This window comes from Chlorocebus sabaeus, chromosome 8 (genome assembly GCF_047675955.1).
Source record: "Chlorocebus sabaeus isolate Y175 chromosome 8, mChlSab1.0.hap1, whole genome shotgun sequence".
In the NCBI taxonomy this organism is placed as follows: domain Eukaryota; kingdom Metazoa; phylum Chordata; class Mammalia; order Primates; family Cercopithecidae; genus Chlorocebus; species Chlorocebus sabaeus.
In genome coordinates, this window is record NC_132911.1 from 50,415,816 (window position 1) to 50,436,037 (window position 20,222).

The window sequence follows — 20,222 nt, forward strand, 5'->3', positions numbered from 1 at the left end:
CACTGATTATGAGGAGGAAGTAAAGTATAACGAAGTAACAGAAGAGGTGATAGAGCAGGTTTGTTTGCCAGCCAAAACTAAGGCAACAAAGAAGGGAGAGGTTCGTCCCTACCCTTATGCATCCCCTTATTATTTTGAAGAAAAATAGGGGTCTGGCCCTGCAGATCTTTCTTTTCTGGAGGACACTGGGCAAATGGTAGTTGCCCCAGTGATTGAGCACTGCCTTGAGCGACTGCTCTCAGTTCTATCAAGGCAGAAATTCAACAAGCTAGACGAGAGGGTTTTATAGAAGCTTGGCAGTTCCCTATTTGGATACAACACCCAGATCAACACGAAAATATTAGAGCTACATTTGGGCCTTTTCCTTTTATTTTACTCAAATAATTTAAACAAGCTATTAATCAATAGGGACCATGCTCTCCTTTTGTAATGAAACTGTTAAAGAATGTTGCTGTTTTCAGTCGGATGATTCCTACTTACTGGGACACTCTTATTCTAGCTTGTCTGACTCCAACTTAGTCTTACAATTTAAAACATGTTGGACAAATGAAGCTTCCATTCAGGCTGCTTGCAACATCCAGGCCCAACCTCAAATTAATATAACTGCAGAACAACTTTTGGGGGTTGGTAGCTGGGCTAGTTTAGATGCACAAGTGGTCATGCAGAATGATGCCTTAGAATCGCTTAGAGGAGTGTGCGTTAGAGCTTGGGGGGAAAAAAAAAAATCAGTTCAGTTGGAGAACAATACCCTTCCTTTAGTGCTGTAAAACAGGTACCAAAAGAAACGTACACAGATTTTACAGCTTGGTTGCAGGAGTCTCTTAAAAAGGTTATTGCAGATTTGGCTGCTCAAGATATAGTGCTGCAGTTATTAGCTTTTGACAATGCTAATTCTGAGTGCCTGTCTGCTCTGCGACCTACTGGAGGGAAAGCACATTTACTTGATTATATCAAGGCCTGAGTCATTATCAGAGGTAATCTGCATAAAGCTATTTTGTTGATGAAAGCCATGACAGGACTGAAAGGGGGGTAAAAGAAAACACTCCATTTCCTGGAAATTGTTTTAACTGTGGAAAGCATGGTCATACTAAAAAAGAATACAGAAAAAAAAATCAGCAAGTCAGGTCACCAGTTGAGGGAAAAAGCAAAAAACAAAAAACTGCAGAGCCTGGAATCTGTCCAAAATGTAAAAAAAGGAAAAAATTGGGTTAATGTGTGTCACTCTAAGTTTGATAAAGGTGGGAACCCAATTTCGGGAAATGTCATGAGGGGCCTTTCCTGGGCTAGGTTCCAAACGGGGCATTTCTGGCTCAGGCCATTCTCTCACTCCTGTACAATGCCTGTCCCTTGCCACAGCCGGTAGTGTTTCAGTAGACTTACGCTGCACAAAAGCTGTGAGCCTTCTGCCTGGGGAACCTCAGAAAAATTATCAAGAAGTGTCTGTGGACCCTTGCCAACAGGGATGATAGGATTACTTCTAGGTAGATCTAGTTTAAATTTAAAAGGAGTGCAAATACATACAGGAGTCATTGATTCAGATTACAATGGGGAAATTCAAATTGTTATATCTACTTTTGTTTCCTGGAAAGCAGAGCCAGGAGAGCGTATAGCACAACTCCAGATACGTGGAAATGGGGAAAAGTGAAATTAAATGAACAGGAGGATTTGGAAACACAAATAAACAAGGCAAAGCAGCTTATTGGGTGAATCAAATTACTGATAAACGTCCTACCTGTGAAATAACTATTCAGGGAAAAAAATTTAAAAGCTTGGTAGATACAGAAGCAGACATATCAATCATTTTGCTACCACACAGGCCGTCTGCATGGCCAATTCAACCCACTCAATTTTATATAGTTAGAATTGGTAAAGTCCCTGAAGTATATCAACGCAGATATATTTTGCATTGTGAAGGGCCCGATGGACAACCTGGGACTACACAACCAATTGTAACTTCTGTACCTATAAATTTTGGGGGAAGAAATTTATTACAACAATGAGGAGCAAAAGTTCTAATTCCAGAACAATTTTATAGCCCTCAAAGTCAACATATGGTACAAGAAATGGGGTATGTCCCTGATACAGGACTAGGAATAAAACTGCAAGGTTTGAAGGAACCACTTCAAGTAGAAAAAGAAAGTCCCCCCCAAGGTTTAGGATATCATTTTTGATGGTGGCCATTGTTAAGCCTCCAGAACCTATACCTTCAAAATGGTTAATAACAGAAAAGCCAATTTGAATAGAACAATGGCCACTGAGTAAAGAGCAGTTGGAGGCTTTAGAGGACTTAGTTACTGAACGATTAGAAAAAGTACACATAGCTCCAACATATTCCCTTGGGGTTCTCCAGTTTTCATAATTAAGAAAAAAATCAGGTAAATGGAGAAAGGTAACTGACTTACGAGCCATTAATTCAGTTTTTCAACCTATGGGAACATTACAGCCAGGATTGCCTTGTCCTTCTATGATTCTGAAAAACTGGCCTTCAATAGTCATAGATTTAAAAGACTGTTTCTTTACTATCTCCTTAGCTGAGCAAGACTGTGAAAGGTTTGTATTTACAATTCCTGCAGTAAACAACCCGAAGCCTGCTAAGTATTTTCATTGAAAGTGTTGCCACAAGTAATGTTAAACTGCTGAACAATTTGCCATATATATGTAGGGCAAGCAATTGAACCTACTTGTAAAAATTTTTCACAGTGTTACATTATTCATTATATGGACGATATGCTTTGTGCTGTCGCCACTCCAGAAATAATACTCCAATTCTATAATCACTTACAAAATTCAATTTCTCATGCAGGTTTAATTATAGCTCCTGACAAAATTCAGACTACTAGTCCTTACTCCTACTTAGGAACTTTACTAAATGACACTATCATTGTGCCACAAAAAGTAACCCTATGTAGTGATCAATTGAAAACATTAAATGACTTTCAAAAATTACTAGGGAAACTAATCGGACATGACCTGCACTAGGCATTCCTACCTATGCCATGAGTAATCTATTTTCTATCATCAGAGGAGAGTCTAGTCTAACTAGCTCTTGGCAATTAACAAAGGAGGCGGAGATAGAGTTACAGCTAATTGAGAAGGAAGTCCATAAAGCTCAAATAAATAGAACAGATTCAGAGAAGACTCTAGATTTGCTAATTTTTCCAACTCATCATTCACCTACTGATGTTATTGTCCAAGAGCAGGACTTAGTAGAATGGCTTTTTCTTCCACATACTAATTCACAGACTCTAACTCCTTATTCGGATCAAATCACTTCTATGATAGGAAATGGAAAAACTCGGACTGTTAAATTACATGGATATGATCCTGGAAAAATTGTTGTCCCTCTAACGAAGGTACAAATACAGCAAGCTTTTGTAGTCTTACTGGGCCAACCCATTTAACTGACTTAGTGGGTATTCTCAATAATCATTTTCCTAAAACTAAACTGTTTCAATTTTTGAAATTAACTATTTGGATTCTCCCTAAAATAACTAAATTTAAACCAATTGAAGTTGTTGAAAATGTCTTCACAGGTGGGTATAGCAATGGTAAAGCTTCTTATTCTGGCTTGAAAGGTAAAGTTTTCACATGTCCCATACTTCAGCTCAAAAAGCAGAGTTTGTAGCTGTAATTGAGTTATTGACTGCTTTTGATATGCCTATTAATGTGATTTCTGATTCTATATATATGGTTCATTCCACACAATTCATTGAAAATGCTCAGTTACGATTTCATACAGATGAAAAACTGATGAGTTTACCCAACCGCAAACAGCAGTGAGGAGTAGAATGCCCTCTTTTTACATCATGCACATTAGGGCTCATACACCTCTTCCAGGACCTTTAACTGAAGGGAATCAAATGCTTGGTCACCTAGTTGCTACTGCAATATATAATGCTAGACATTTTCACAATTTAACCCATGTTAATGCATCTGGTCTGAAACGCAGATACAGCATTACCTGGAAAGAAGCTAAAGCTATTATCCAGTGAGGCCCAGCTTGCTAAATTGTGCATTCCTCATCTTTTACAGGTGGAGTTAATCCTCAAGGATTGGAACGTAATTCTCTTTGGCAAATGGACGTCACACATGTTCCCTCATTTGGAAGACAAGCTTATGTACATGTACGTGAAGACACCTTTTCTCACTTTGTCTGGGCTGCATGCCAATCAGGAGAGTCTTCTGCCTGTGTTAAATGTCACCTTTTGCCATGTTTTGTGGTGACGGGCGTTCCAGCTTCTATTAAAACAGTTAATGCCCCAGGCTATACTAGCCAAGCTCTAGCTACATTTTTTCTCCATATGGAATATTAAACACATTACTGTTATCCCATATAATTCTCAAGGACAAGTCATAGTGGAAAGAATGAATTTCTCCCTAAAATGACAATTGTAAAAGCAGAAGGGGGGAAACAGGGACTATGGAACACCCCATATGCAATTGAATCTAGCATCGTTGACTTTAAATTTTTTGAGCCTGCCTAAAGGCCAGATGCTGTCAGCAGCTGAACAACATCTACAGAAACCAGCTGCAAAGACAGAAGCAGAACAACTGGTTTGGTGGAGAGATCCAATAACACAAAGTTGGGATGTAGGTAAAATAATAACTTGGGGTAGAGGTTATTCTTGTGTTTCTCCAGGTCAAAACCAGCAGTCAATTTGGATATCATCAAGACACCTGAAACCTTATCATGAGCCAGATGCCGAGGAAGAGATTCTAGGAGAATCCTGAGGACCCCCCAGTTGCAACCATGTCAAGACTGATGCTGAGAAGGACCCCAACTGTCACGAGCAACACCTGTCAAACACAGCCAACTATCTGGAACAGATCAAAAAGCTGTCATGGATGGTGGAAGAAAATCTGAGGAAAGCAGGACAACCAGTCACAGTGAGTAATTTAATGATAGCTATGATAGCAGTGATCACCATTTTCATGAGTATTCCTTCAACAAGGGCTGACACAGAGAACAATTATACTCCTTGGGCATACTTATCAATCTTGGCTGGCAATAATGACTGGATGTAATCACTCTCTGACAAAGTTACATATGCTTTTTGATCTCAGTATTTACCTGTGGAGTGCCCCCAGGGTCAGGACTAGAGCCTGGACTCAGGCCTTGGCCTGTGGCTTTGGCAGAGGGCCCCCACAGGTGGCAGCTGGGCCACATGCAGGCCTCTGTGAGATGGTAGAAACTCAGGGGTCCTTGAAGCAGGAAAAGTTACACATGCTTTCTGATCTCAGTATTTACCATAATAAATCTGCCCCTATATTTGAGGCATACTGCCCTCAAAAACCTATTTGTAAACAGAATTGCACCCGGCCAGAAATAATGAATGTACTTCTTTAAGAAGATTGCATTGCAGAACACGTAGAGATGCTGCACAATTCCTATGGAATCATTGATTGGTATCCTAAGGGGATGTTTATCTTAATTGCACCTCTCAGTCTGCATGCCATGCTACACTATGTTCAACTTCTCTAAACAAAATGATCAGTTGGTAGAAATGGTAGGAAATATGGCAAGAGTTCCTATTATCTAGAAACATGGTGGTATACTGGCACCTCAATCTCAAATAATATCGCCCACTGCAGGAGCTAAACATAAGGATTTGTGGAAACTATTCATGGCTCTTAATGAGATCAAAATTTGGAAAAGAATAAAAAAGAATCTAGAAGAACACTCTACAAACTTGTTTTTGGATATTGTAAAGTTAAAAGAACAAATATTTAAAGCATCCCAGGCACACCTGACTTTAATGTCAGACACTGTAGTGCTTGAAGGAGCTGCAGACAAATTAGCAGCTAGCAACCCATTAAAATGGATAAAAATACTTGGAGCTCCGTAATTTCAATGATAATTGTGTTTTAATCTGTGTTGTTTGTCTTTATATAGTCTGCAGATGTGGATCCCGATTCCTGTGAGAAGTAGCTCACCATGATAAGGCCATCTTTGCTTTTATCGTCTTGTTAAAATAAAAAGGGGGAACATGTTAGGAACAGTCCCCTAAATCTGGCCATAAACTGGTCCCAAAACTGGTCATAAACAAAATCTCTGCAGCACTCTGATATGTTTGTGATGGCCCTGATGCCCATGCTGAAGGTAGTTGGTTTATTGGAATGAGGGCAAGGAACACCTGGCTCACCCAGTGCGGAAAACTGCTTAAACGCATTCCTAAGCCCCAAACAATAGCATGAGCATTCTGTGCCTTAAGGACATGTTTCTGCTGCAGCCAGAACCCATCCCTTTGTTTCAGTCTATCCCTTTGTTTCCCATGAGGAATACTTTTAGTTAATCCATAATCTACAGAAACTGGCTTGCTGTCAATAAATACATGGGTAAATCTCTTCGTGGCTCTCAGCTCTGAAGCTGTCAGGTCCCTGATTTTCCACTCCATCCATATATTTCTGTGTGTGTGTCTTTAATTCCTCCAGCGTAACTGGGTTAGGGTCTCCATGACTGAGCTGGTCTCGGCAACCTAGCATCTGCTCAGGCCTCACCACTTCTCCCTTCTACCTGACTTAATGTCCTCCTGAGTTTCTGCCTGCCGGCACAGGCCAGACTATGGCCCCACCGCTGCCTGCGTGGGCCCCCTTGAGAGACACAGGCAACCTGGGCCACAATCTGGGGCTCTAGCCACTACATAGGTGGTGCCCCGGAGGCTTCTGCAAATGGAGAGGCCTCCCTGGGATGACTCTGCATCCACTCACCTCTGCCTGACTCAACATCCTGCAGCACAAGCCTGCCTGCAGTCCTGCCGCCAGTACAGGCCTGCCTGCACTCCTGATTTTCTGCCTGCCAGCACAGGCCTGCCTGCAGTCCTGCTGCCACCCGTGTGGGCCCACTGTGAGAGACACAGGTGCCCTGGGCCAAAGGTCGGGGCTCTGTCTCCAACCTGGGGGGTATCCCAGCGGCTTCTGGAAAGGGAGAGGCATCCCTGGGACCATCCAGTACCTGTTCAGGCCTCAACACTTCTCCCCTCTGCCTGCCTCAATGTCCCCCTGAGTTTCCACCCACCTACACAGGTCCACCTGTGGCCCTGCCACTGTGAGTGAGGTCCCGCCTTGAGAGACACTGGCACCCTGGGTCAGAGTCTCGGGCTCTAGTGTCCACAGGTGGGGCACCCTGAGGGCTTCTGGGAAGGAAGAGGCCTCCCTGGGAAGTCCCAGCACCTGCCCAGGCCTCACTGCTTCTCCTCTCTGTCTGCCTTAATGTCCCCCTGATCTTCTGCTCACCCATACAGGCCCACGTGCAGCCCTGCCATTACCCATGGGAGCCCTCTGAGAGAGACACAATCATCCTGGGCCAAAGTCCAGGGTTCTAGCCCCCACCCACAGGGCACCTCGGGAGCTTCTGGGAAGGAAGAGCCTCCCTGGGACAACCCAGCCTGCATTCAGGCCTCACTGCTTCTCTTCGCTGCCTATCTCAATGTTCCCCTGAGTTTCTACCCACGGACACAAGCCAGCCTGCATCCCTGCCACTGCCCATGGAGGCCATCCGTGAGAGACATTGTCACCCTGGGCTGAAGCACATGGCTCTATCCCAATCTTGGGGGCACCCAGGGTGCTTCTGGGAAGAAATAGGCATCCCTTGGAGAACTCAACACCTGCTTAGGTCATGTCACTTTCCCCTCTGGCTGAATCAATGTCCCCCTGAGTTCCTGGCCACTTGACCAGCTTTCTGGCAGCCCTGCTGCTGCCCATGGGGGCCCTCCATGAGAAACAAAGGCACCCTGGGCAGGAGCACAGGGCCCTGGTCCCCACCTGGTGGAGGCCCCTGGTGTTTCCGGGAAGAAACAGTCCTCCTGGAGAAGACCCAGCACACACTCAGGCCTCACCACTTCTCCCCTCTGTCTTTATCAAAGTTCCCCTTAGTTTCTGTCCACCCTCACAGACCCACCTGTGGTCCACCACCGACCAGAGGGGCCCTCCATGAGAGACACAGAAGCCGTGGTCCAGAGCCCAGGCCTCTATCCGCCATTTTGGGGGCACCCTGGGGGATTCTGGGAAGGGAGAGACATCTCTGGGAGACCCAGCACCCTCCAGGGCTCACCACTTCTCCTCTCTGCTGCCTCAACGTTCTTCTGAGTTTCTTTCCACCTGCACAGGCCCACCTGTGGCCCAGCCACTACCCGTGGGGGCCCTCTGGGAGAAACACAGGCACCCTGGGCTAGAGCCCAAGGCCCTGCCCGTCCTCACAGGCCAGCCTGCGACCCTGATGTCGCCCATGGGGGCCCTCCACGAGAGATACAGAAACCCTGGGCCAGAGCGCAGCCCCTAGCCCCCACCTGGGGGGTGCCCCGGGACTTTTGAAAAGGGAGAGGCATCCCTAGGAGGACCCAGCACCGGCTCACGCCTCGCTGCTTCTCCCCTTGCCTGCCTCAATGCCACCCTGAGTTTTTACATACCTGCTCAGGCCTCATTCATTCTCCCCTCTGCCTGCCCCAATGTCCCCCTGAGTTTCCGCCTGCCCTTTGAGACCCACCTGCGGCCCAGCTGCTGCCCATGGGGGCCCTTTTTGACATATAATGCACCCTGGACCACAGCCCGGAGCTCTAGCACCACCTGGGGGACACCCTGAGGGCTTCTGGGAAGGGAGAGCCCTCCCTGGGACAACACAGCACTCAATCAGGGCTTGCTGTTTCTCCCCTCTGCCTGCCTCAACTTCCCCCTGAGTTTCTGAGAGCCCATGCTGGTTTCCCTGTGGTCCAGAGGTCACCTATAGGGGCACTCCTTGAGAGATACAGGAACCCAGGGCCAAAGTATGAAGCTCTAGTCTCCACCTTGGGGGTACTCTCAGGTGTTTTGGGGAAAGAGAGGCCTCCCTGGGATGACCCAGCACCTGCTCTGGCCCTGTCACTTCCTCCCTGTGCCTGCCTCAATGTCCTCCCAAGTTTCTGCTCTGCTACATAGGCCCTCCAGTGGCCCCATCGCCACATGTGGGGGCCATCCATGAGAGAAACAGTCACCCTGGGCTGGAGCTCAGGAGATTCTGGTAAGGGAGAAGCCCAACTGTGACAACCCAGCACCTGCTCAGGCAACGCTGATTCTCCCTTTTGCCTGCCTCAACGTCCCCCGAGTTTCTACCCATATGCAAAGGCCTGCCTGTGGCCCTGCTATTGCCTGGGGATCCTCTGGGAGAGACCAAAGGGCCTAAAACGGGGTCTCTAGCCACCACCTGAGGAGCGCCCCGGGGCCTTCTGGGAAGGGAGAGGCCACCTGCAATAGTCCAGCACCCACTCAGAGCTTGCTGCTTCTCCCCTCTGCCTGCCTCTTCTGTGAAATGTCCTTTTCTGCTAAGTGTCTCCTCACAGATTGCACAAAAATAGTGTTTTCAATCTGCTGAATCAGAAGAAAGGTTTAACTCTATGAGCAGAATCCACACAACGCATAGCAATTTCACAGATAGTTTCTTTCTAGTTTTTATCGCAGGATATTTGGTTTTTCATCGCAGGCCTCAGTGGGCTCCAAAATGTCCTTTTGCAGATTCTGCAAAAAGAGTGTTTCCAACCTGCTGAATCAAAAGAAAGGTTAAATTCTGTGAGGTGAATGTACACATCACAAAGCAGTTTCAAAGGTATCTTCTAGTTTTTATCGCAGGATGACTGGTTTTTCACTGTAGGCCCCAGTGGACACTGAAATGTTTTTTCACATATTCTACAAATGGAGTGTTTCTGATGCGCTGAATCAAAATAATGATTTAACTCTGTGAGCTAAATCCACACATCATAAAGGGGTTTTACAGTTAGCTTCATTATCGTTTTTAACATGGAATATTCGATTTTTCCCTATAGGCCTCAGGGGGTTCCACTCGGTTCCTTCACAGATTCTACATGAAAAGTTTCCAACCTGCTGAATCAAAAGAAAGGTTTAACTCTGTGAGCTGAATGTACACATCACAAAGCAGTTTCATAGATAGATTCTTTGTAGTTTTATCATGGGATATTTGACTTTTCACTATAGACCTCAGTGTGCTTTGAAATATCTCCTCACAGTTGCACAAAAAGAGTGTTTTCAACCTGCTGAATCAAAAGAAAGGTTTAACTCTGAGTTGAATCCACACATCACAAAGCAGTTTCACAGAGAGCTTCTTTTTTAGATTTTTATTGAGGGATATGCAGTTTTTCAGTATAGACCTCAGTGGGCTGTGAAATGTCCCTTTGCAAATTTTACAAGAGTGTTTCTAACCTGTTGAATCAAAAGAAAAGTTTAACTCTGTGAACTAAAAGCACACATCACAAAGCAGCTTCACAGATGCTTCTTTGTTGTTTTTCTTGTGGAATATTCAGTTTTTCACTGTAGGCCTCAATAGGCTTTGAAATGTCCCTTTGCATATTCTACAAAAAGTGTGTTTCCAACTTGGAGAATCAAAAGAAAGGTGTAACTCGATGAGCTGAACCCACATATCACAAAGCAGTTTCGCAGATAGCCTCTTTCTCATTTACATTTTGACATATTTTGTTTTTCAGTATAGCCCAAAGTGCACTCCGAAATGTTTCCTTGCAGATTCTACATAAAGAGCATCTCCAACCAGCTGAATCAAAAGAAAGGTTTGACTCTGTGAGCTTAATCCACACATCACAATGCAGTTTCACAGATAACTTCTTTCTACTTTTTATTGCAGGATATTTGGTTTTTCACTCTATCCCCAAGTGGGTACAGAAATATCCCTTCACAAATTCTACAAAAGGAGTTTCTCCAACCTGCTGAATCAAAAGAAATGTTTAACTCTGTCAACTGAATGCACATATCACAAAGCAGTTTCACAGATAGTTTTTCCTATATTTTCTCACAGGATGTTTGGTTTTTTCCTATAGGCTTGTGGGCTCCAAAACGTCCCTTTGAAACTTCTACAAAAGTGTGTTTTCAAACTGCTGAAACAAAAGAAAGCATTAACACTGTGAGTTGAATCCACACATCACAAAGCAGTTTCGTAGATGGCTTCTTTCTAGTTTTTATCACAGGATATTCAGTTTTTCACTATAGGCCTCAGTGGACTCTGAAATGTCCCATCATAGATTTCTACAAAGCAGTGTTTCCAACCTGCTGAATCTAAAGAAAGATTTAACTATGAACCGAATGCACACATCACAAAACATTTTCACAGATAGCCTCTTTCTAGTTTTTATCATGGGATATTAAATTTTTCGCTATAGGCCTCAGCGAGCTCTGAAATTTCCCATAAAAGTTTTATGCTGGGAACTGAATGCAAATATCACGAAGCAGTTTCACAGATAGCTTCTCTCTAGTTTTTATCGTGGGATATTCAGTTATTCATTATAGGCCTCGGTGGGCTCCAAAATGTCCCTTCACTTCAATGTCCCCCTGAGTTTCTTCCCAGCCACACAGGCCTGCCTGTGGCCCCAGCGCTGCCTGTAGGGGCCCTCCATGAGCGACTGAGGCACCCTGGGCCAAAGCCTGTGACTCTAGCTCCAATCCAGTTGGCACCCTGGAGGCTTCTGGGAAGGCGGAGTCTTCCCTGTGAGGACATAGCATCCACTCAGGCCTGGCCACTTTTCCCCTTTGTTGGTTTCAATATCCCACCGAGTTTCTGCCAGCCTGCACAGGACCATCTGCAGTCCCAACATTGTTTGTGTGACCTTCCAGGAGAGACACAGGCACCCTGGGCTGGAGCCCATGATGCTAGACTTGACCTGGAAGGCTGCCCTGGGGCTTCTGGGAAGGAAGAGGCCTACCTGGGACAATCCACCACTTGCTCAGGCCTCATTGCTTCTCCCCTCTGCCTGCCTCTTCTGAGTAATGTCCATTTCTGGGAAATTTTTTTTGGAGATTTGACAAAAATAGTGTTCCAACCTGCTGAATCAAAAAAAGGTTTAACTCTATGAGCTGAATCCACACGTAACAAAGCTGTTTCATAAATAACTTCTTTCAAATTTTTATCACAGAATATTCAGTTTTTCACTATAGGCCTCAGTGGGCTCCAAAATGTATCTTCATAAATTCTACAAATGATGTTTCCAACCTGCTGAATCAAAAGAAGGATTTAACTCTGTGAGCTGAATGTGCACATCACAGATAGCTTCTTTGCAGTTTTTATCACAGGATGTTTTGTTTTCAATATAGTCATCAGTGGGCATCAGAATGTACCCTTGCAGTTGTACAAAAAGAGTGTTTCCAGCCTGCTGAATAAAAATAAAAGTTTAACCCTGTGATCTGAATCAACACATCATAAAGTAATTTCACACGTAGCTTCTTTCTAGTTTTTATCATGAAATATTTGGTTTTCCACTATAAGCTTCAGAGGGCTCTGAAATGTTTCTTTGCTTTTTTTCTACAAGAAGAGTGTTTGCAACCTGCTGAATCAAAAGGAAGGTTTAACTTTGTGAGCTGAAAGCACACATCACAAAGCAGTTTAACAGATAGTTTCTCTCTAGTTGTTATTAAGAAATCCTGGGTGCTTCACTATAGGACTCAGTGGGTTCCGAAATGTCCTTTTCATATTCTACAAAAAGTGTGTCTTCTTTCTGGAGAATCAAGAGAAAAGTAGAATTCTCTGTTGTGAATTCACATATCACAATGCAGTTTCACAGATAGCTTCTTTCTAGTTTATATTGCGACATACTTGGTTTTTCAGTATTGCCCACATTGGGTTTTGAAATGTCCCTTTGCAGATTCTACAAAAAGAATGTTAACAACATGCTGAATAAAAATAATAGTTTAACTCTGTGAACTGAATGCACACATCACAAAGTCCTTTCACAAGTAGCATCTTCCTAGTTTGTATCCTGGAATATTCACTTTTTCCCTATAGGTCTCAGTGAGTTCTGAAATGTCCCTTTGCAGCTTCTACAAAAAGTGTGTTTCCAACCTGGTGAATCAAAGAAAGGTTTACTTCTGTGAGTTGAATCCACACATCACAAAGCAGTTTCATAGACAGCATCTTTGTAGTTTTTATCATAGGATATTCAATTTTTCACTATAGGCTTCACTAAGCTCTGAAATGTCCCTTTGCAGATTATACAGAAAGAGTGTTTCCAACCTGCTGAATCTAAAGAAATGTTTAAATTCATGAACTGAATGCACACATCACAAAGTAGTTTCACGGATAGCTTCATTTTAGTTTTTATTGTGGCATATTTTGTTTTTCAGTATAGGCTTCAGTGGGCTCTGAAATATCCCTTTGCAGACTTCTACAAAAAGAGTCTTTCCAACCTGGTTAATCAAAAAAAAAAAAAAAAAAAAAAAAATGTTTAACCATAAACCGAATGTATATATCACAAAGCAGTAACAGACAGTTTCTTACTAGTTTTTATCATGGGCTATTTGGTTTTTCACTATAGGCCTCAGTGAGCACTGAAATGTCCCTTTGCAGATACTACAAAAAGTGTTTTTCCAACCTGCTAAATCAAAATAAACTTTAACTCAGAGAACTGAATGAAAACACCATAAAACTTCAGATAGCTTCTATCTAGTTTTCATTGTGGGATTTTCAGTCTTTTAATACAGGCCTCACTTTGCTCCAGAATGTCCCTTTGCAGATTCTACAAGAAGAGTGTTGACAACCTGCTGAATCCAAAAAAAAAGTTGTAACTCTGTGAGTTGAATTCACAAGTCACAAAGCAGTTTCACAGATAGCTTCTTCCTAGTTTTATTGTGGGATATTTGCTTTTTCAGTATAGTCTCAATGAACTCCAAAATATCCCCTCACAGATTCTCAAAAAGTGTGTTTTCAACCTGCTGAATGAAATAAAAAAGGCTTAAATCTGTGAGCTGAATCTAAATATCACAAACCAGTTTCACAAATAGTTTTTTGTAGTTTTTATCATGGAATATTTCATTTTTAACTAAAAGCCTCAATGGGCTCCAAAAGGTCCCTTCACAGATTCTACAAGAAGACTGATTCCAATCTGCTTAATCAAGAGAATGGCTCAACTTTGTGAACTGAATAAAAACTTCTCAAAGAAGTTTCACAGATATCTTCTTTCCAGTTTTATAGTAGAATTTTTATTTTTTCACTGGGCTTCCTGTGGGCTTTGAAATGTCCCTTCACATATTCTACAATAAGTGTCTTTCCAACCTGGAGAGTCAAAAGAAAGATTTAACTCTGTTAGCTGAATGCACACATCACAAACCAGTTTCACAGATAGCTTTTTTCTAGTTTTTATTGCTGGATATTCAGTTTTTCCCTACAGGCCCCAGTGGAATCCAAAATGTCCCTTCACAGATTTTACAAGAAGAGTGTTTCCAACCTGCTGAATGAAAAGAAACATTTAACTCTGTGAACTGAATCCAGACATCAGAAAGAAGTTTCACAGTTTCTTTCTAGTTTTTATCATGGGATATTTTTTTTTTTCCCTACAGGCCCCAGTGGACTCCAAAATGTTCCTTTGTAGATTTTACAAAAAGAGTGTTTCCAACCTGTGAAATCAAAAGAAAGGTTTATCTCTGTGAGCCGAAACCATGCATCAGAAATCAGTTTAACAGATCGCTTCTCTCTAGTTTTTATCATGGGATATTCCGTTTTTCACTGTTGACCTCAGGGGCTCTGAAATGTGCCTTCACAGATTCAAAAACTAGAGAAGTTCCAGCCTGCTGAATCAAAAGAATGGTTTCACTCTGTGAGCTGAAAGCACACATCACAAAGTAGATTCACAGATAGCTTATTTTCAGTTTTTATGGCAGGATATTGTTTTTCACTATAGAACCCAGTGGGCTCTGAAGTGTCCCTTTGCAGTTTCTAGAAAATGATATTCTACAAAAGGAGTGTTTCCAAACTGCTGAATCAAGAGAGAGTTTTAACTCCATGAGCTGAATCCATGAATCACAAAGCAGTTTCAAAGATAGCTTCTTAGTAGTTTTCATTTCAGGTGTTTGGTTTTTCACTCTAGACTTCAGTGGGCTCTGAAATGTCCCTTCGCAGATTGTATAAAAAGAGTGTTACCAACCTGCTGAATCAAAAGAAAGGTTTAATTTTGCTAGTTGAATCCACACATCACAAAACAGTTTCAAAGATAGCATTTTTGTTGTTCTTTCTTTGCAGAATATTCAATTTTTTACTATAGGCCTCAGTGGGCTCCAAAATGTCCCATTGCCGATCCTACAAAAAGAACGTTTCCAACCTGCTGAATCAAAAGAAAGGTTTAAGTCTGTGAACTGAGTCTCCACATCACAAAGCAGTTTTGCAGTTAGCATTTTTGTAGTTTTATTGCAGGATTTTTTTTTTTTCACTATAGGCCAAAATGGGCTTTGAAATGTCCCTTCTCTTATTCTACAAAAAAAAATTGTTTCTGAACTACTGAATTAAAAGAAAGCTTTAACTCTCTGAGTTGAATCCACACATCACAAAGCAGGTTGACAGATAGTTTCTTATTAGTTTTTATCGGAGGATATTCAGTTTCTCACTCTAGGCTTAAGTAGGATCTGAAATGTTTTTTAGCAGATTGTACAAAAACAGTGCGTACAACCTGCTAAATCAAAAGAAAGTTTAGCTCTGTGAGCTGAATCCCCACATCACAAAGCATGTTGACATATAGCTTCTTAATAGTTTTTATTGCAGGATATTCCATTTTTTACTATGGAACACAGTGGGCTCTGAAATGTCCCTTTGCATATTATATACAACAGGGTTTCCAGTCTGCTGAATTGGCTTATTTCTGGTTTCTATCATTGGATATTCGGTTTTTCACTATAGGTCTTAGCGGACTCTGGAATGTCTTTTTGCAGATTCTTACAAAAAGAGTGTTTCCAACCTGCTGAATAAAAAACAAGGTTTAACTCTGTGAGGTGAATTCACATATCACAAAGCAGTTTTACCGATAAATTGCTTCTGTTTTTATTGTGGGATATTTGGGTTTTCAATATAGGCATCAGTGGGCTCCAAAATGTCTCATCACAGATTATTCAAAAAGAGTGGCTTAACTCTACAAAACTGAAAACACCAGAAAACAGTTTCACAGAGAGCTTCTTTCTAGTTTTTATCATGGGAGTTTTGTTTTTTCAGAATACGCCTCAGTTTGCTTTGAACTGTCATTTGCAGATACTACAAAAAAAGTGTTTCCAACGTGCAGAATCAAAGGAAATGTTTAATTCTGTGAGCTGAATCTACACATCGCAAAGCAGTTTCACAGATAGCTTCTTGTTTTTTGTTTTGTAGCATATTCAGTTTTTCACTATATACCTCTGTAGGTTCCGAAATGTCCTATCGCAGAATCTACTTAAAAAGTGTTTCCAACCTGCTGAATCAAAGGACAGGTTTGACTCTGTGAGCTGAATGTTCACATCACAAACCAGTTTCACAGAGAGTTTCTTTGTAGTTTTTGTTATGGGATATTTGTTTTTTAACTGTAGGCCTCAATGGGCTATGAAATGTCTCTTTGCATATTCTAAAAAAAGAGTGTTTCCAAACTGCTGAATGAAATGGAAGGTTTAACACTGTGAGCTGGATCCATGAATCACAAAGCAGTTTGACAGATAGATTCTTAATAGTTTTTATCATGGGATATTCCATTGTTCACTCTAGGCCTCAGTGGGCTCTGAAATGTCCTTTTGCATATTTTACAGAAGGAGTGTTTTCAACCTGTTGAATCAAAGGAAAAGTTTGTCTCTGTGAGATGAATCCAAATATCACCAAGCAGTTTCACAGATAGCTTCTTTCTAGTTTTTATCTTGTGATATTCGGTTTCTCACTCTTGGCCTCAGTGTAGTCCAAAATGTCCCTTCGTAGATTGTAAAAAAATAGTGCTTCCAATCTACTAAATCAAAAGAAAAGCTTAACACTTTGAGCTGAATGCACACATCACAAAGTTTCACAGAAAGCTTCATTTTAGTTTTATCATGGGATATTCAGATTTTCACTATTGGCCTCAGTGTGCTCCGAAATGTACCCACACAGATTTTACAAAAAGACTGCTTCCAACCTGCTGAATCAAAAGAAAGATTTAACTCTGTGAGCTGAATGCACACACCAGAAAGCACTTTCACAGATAGATTTTTTCTAGTATATATCGCGGGACATTCGGTTTATCATTGTATGTCTCAGTTGGATCCAAAATGTTTCCTCCTTATATCTGCCAAAGAAGTGTTTCCAACCTCCTGAATTAATAGAAAGGTTTAACTCTGTGAGCGGAATCCACACATCGCAAGGCAGTTTAACAGGGAGATTCTTTCTAGTTTTTATTATGCGATATTCGATGCTTCACTATAGACCTCAGTGGGCTCTGAAATGTTCCTTTGCAGATTCTACAAAAAAGTGTTTTCAATCTGCAGAATCAAAAGCAACGTTTAACTCTGTGAGCTGAATGCACACATCCCAAATCAGTTTAACAGATAGCTTCCTTCTAGTTTTCATCACAGAATTTTTGGTTTTTCTCTGTGTGATCTGAAATGTTCCTTTGCAGATCCCACTAAAAGTGTTTCCAACCTGCAGAATCAGAACAAAAAAAAATTAACTGTTTAAGCTGAATCCAAACAGCACAAGGAAGTTTCACAGATAGCTTCTGGGTAGTTTTCATCATGGAATATTTAGTTTCTCACTGTAGGCCTATGTGAGATTTTCAATTCCCTTTGCAGATTCTACAAGAATACTGTTTCCAACCTGCTGAATCAAAAGAAAGGTGTAATTCTTAATCAACAAACCACAAAGCAGTTATACTGATAACATCTTTCTAGTTTTATAACAGAATATTCAGTTTTTCACCATAGGCCTCAATGGTCTCCCAAATGTACCTTTGCATATTCTACAAAAAGAGTGTTTTCAACCTGCTGAATGAAATGAAAAGTTTAACTCTGAGTAGAATGCGTACATCACAAAGCACTTTAACAGTTAACTTCTTTCTCGTTTTTATCATGAAATAATCAGTTTTTCACTTTAGGCCTCAGTTTGCTCTGAAATGTCCCTTCACAGATTTCTACAAGAAGAGTGGATTCAACCTGCATAATCAAAGGAAAGATTTTCTTCTGTAAGCTGAATCCACACATCACAAAGAAGTTTCACAGATAGCTTCTTTCTAGTTCTTATTGCAGGATATTTGGTTTTTCACTATTGGCTTCAGTGTGGTCTGAAAAGTCACCTCACAGATTCTTCAAAGAGATTGTTTCCTATATGATGAATCAAAAGAAAAATTTAACTTTGTGAGTTGAATGCACACATCACAAAACAATTTCACAGATAGCTTCTTTCTAGTTTTTATTGTGGTACATTCAGTTTTTCACTATAGGCCTCTGTGGGCTCCAAATATCCCCTCACAAATTCTACAAAAAGAGTGTTTCCAACCTGCTAAAGCCAGAAAAAGGTTTAACTCTGAACTCAATGCACACATCAGAAAGCAGTATCACCCCTAGCTTCTTTCTAGTTTTGATCAGGAAATATTCACTTTTTTACTATAGGTCTCAGTGGGTTTCAAAATGTCCCCTCCCTCACAGATTCTACAAAAAAAGTGTTTCCAACTTGCTGAGTTGAAAGAATGTTTTAACTCTCTGAATTGAATGCACATATCACAAAGCAGTTTCACAGAGAGCTTCTTTGTTGTTTTATAGCTGGATATTTGTTTTTTCATTACATGCCTCAGTTTGCCTTGAAATATCCCTTCACAGATTCTACAAAATGAGTGTTTACATCCCACTGAATCAAAATAAGTGTTTAACTCTGTGAGATGAAACTACATATCACATAGCACTTTCACAGATCACATTTTTCTGGTTTTTATGGCAGAATATTTGTTTTTTTTTTACTATAGATCTCTGTGCGCTCTGAAACATTCCTTTGCAGATCTTACTAAAAGAGTGTTTCCAACCTGCTGAATAAAAAAAAAAATAACTCTATAAGCTGAATTCACACATCACAAATGAGTTTCACAGATATCTTCTGTGTAGTTTTTATCATGGGATACTTTATTTTTCACTATAGGTCTCAGTGGACTCTGAAATGTCCCTTTGCACATTATACAAACAAAGTGTTTCCAACCAGCTGAATCAAAAGACAGGTTTAACTCTGTCAGCTGAATCCACACATCACAAAGCAGCCTCACAGATAGGTTCTTTCTAGTTTTTAATTGCAAAATGTTCGTGTGTGTGTGTGTGTGTGTGTGTGTTTTAACTGTAGGCCACCTTGGTGGGCTTTGACACTATTTTTTGCATATCCTACAAAAAGAGAGTTTTCAACCTGCTGAATGAAGAGAATGTTTTAACTCTGTGAGCGAAATCCAGACATCAGAAAGTTGTTTCATAGATAGCTTCATTCTAGTTTTTATCACAGGATATTCAATTTTTCACTACAGGTCTCAGTGGGTTGTGAAATGCCAAAGAGGGTTTCCAAATCGCTGAATCAAAAGAAAAGTTTTACTCTGTGAGCTGAATCCACACATCACAAAGCAGTTTCACAGATTGCTTCTTTCTAGTTTTTATTGGCAGAAATTCTGTTTTTCACCATAGATCTCAGTGGGCTCCAAAATGTCTCTTTGCAGATTCTTCAAAATGAGTGTTTCCAGCCTGCTGAATCAAAAGAAAGGTTTAACCCCATGAGTTGAACCCACACATCACAAAGTAGTTTCACAGATAGCTTCTTTCTAGTTTTTATTGTAGAATATTTGAGTTTTTATTATAGGCCTCAGTAGACTCTGATATGTCCCCTCACATATCCTACAAAAGAGTGTTTCCAACCTGGTGAATCAAAAGAAAGGTTTACATTTGTGAAGTGAATGCACACATCACAAAGTTGTGTCACATATAGCTTCTTAGTAATTTTTATCGTGGGATATTTGGGTTTTCATTATAGGCCTCAGTTTGCTCCTAAATATCCCTTCACAGATTTTACAAAATGAGTGTTTCCAACGTACTGAATCAAAAGCAAGGTTTAACTCTGTGAGCTGCATCAATACACCACGTAGCACTTTCACAGGTAACTTCTGTCTAATTTTTATCACAGAATATTTTGTTTTTCACTCTAGGTCTCTCTTTACTTTGAAATGTCCCTTCACCTTGTTCTTTCTAGTTTTTCTTTCTTTCTTTTTTTTTTTTAATCATGAAATGTTTGGTTTTTCACTATAGGCCTCATTGAGTTTCAAAAGTCATTTTGAAGATCCTACAAAAAGAATGTTTCCAACCTGCTGAATAAAAAAAGTTTTAACTCCGTGAGGGAAATCCAGACATCACAAAGCAGTTTCACAGATAGCTTCCTTCCAGTCTTTATCATGGGACATTTTGTTTTTCACCTTATGTCTCCATGGGCTTGGAAATATCCCTTCACAGATTCTACAAAAAGGGTGTTT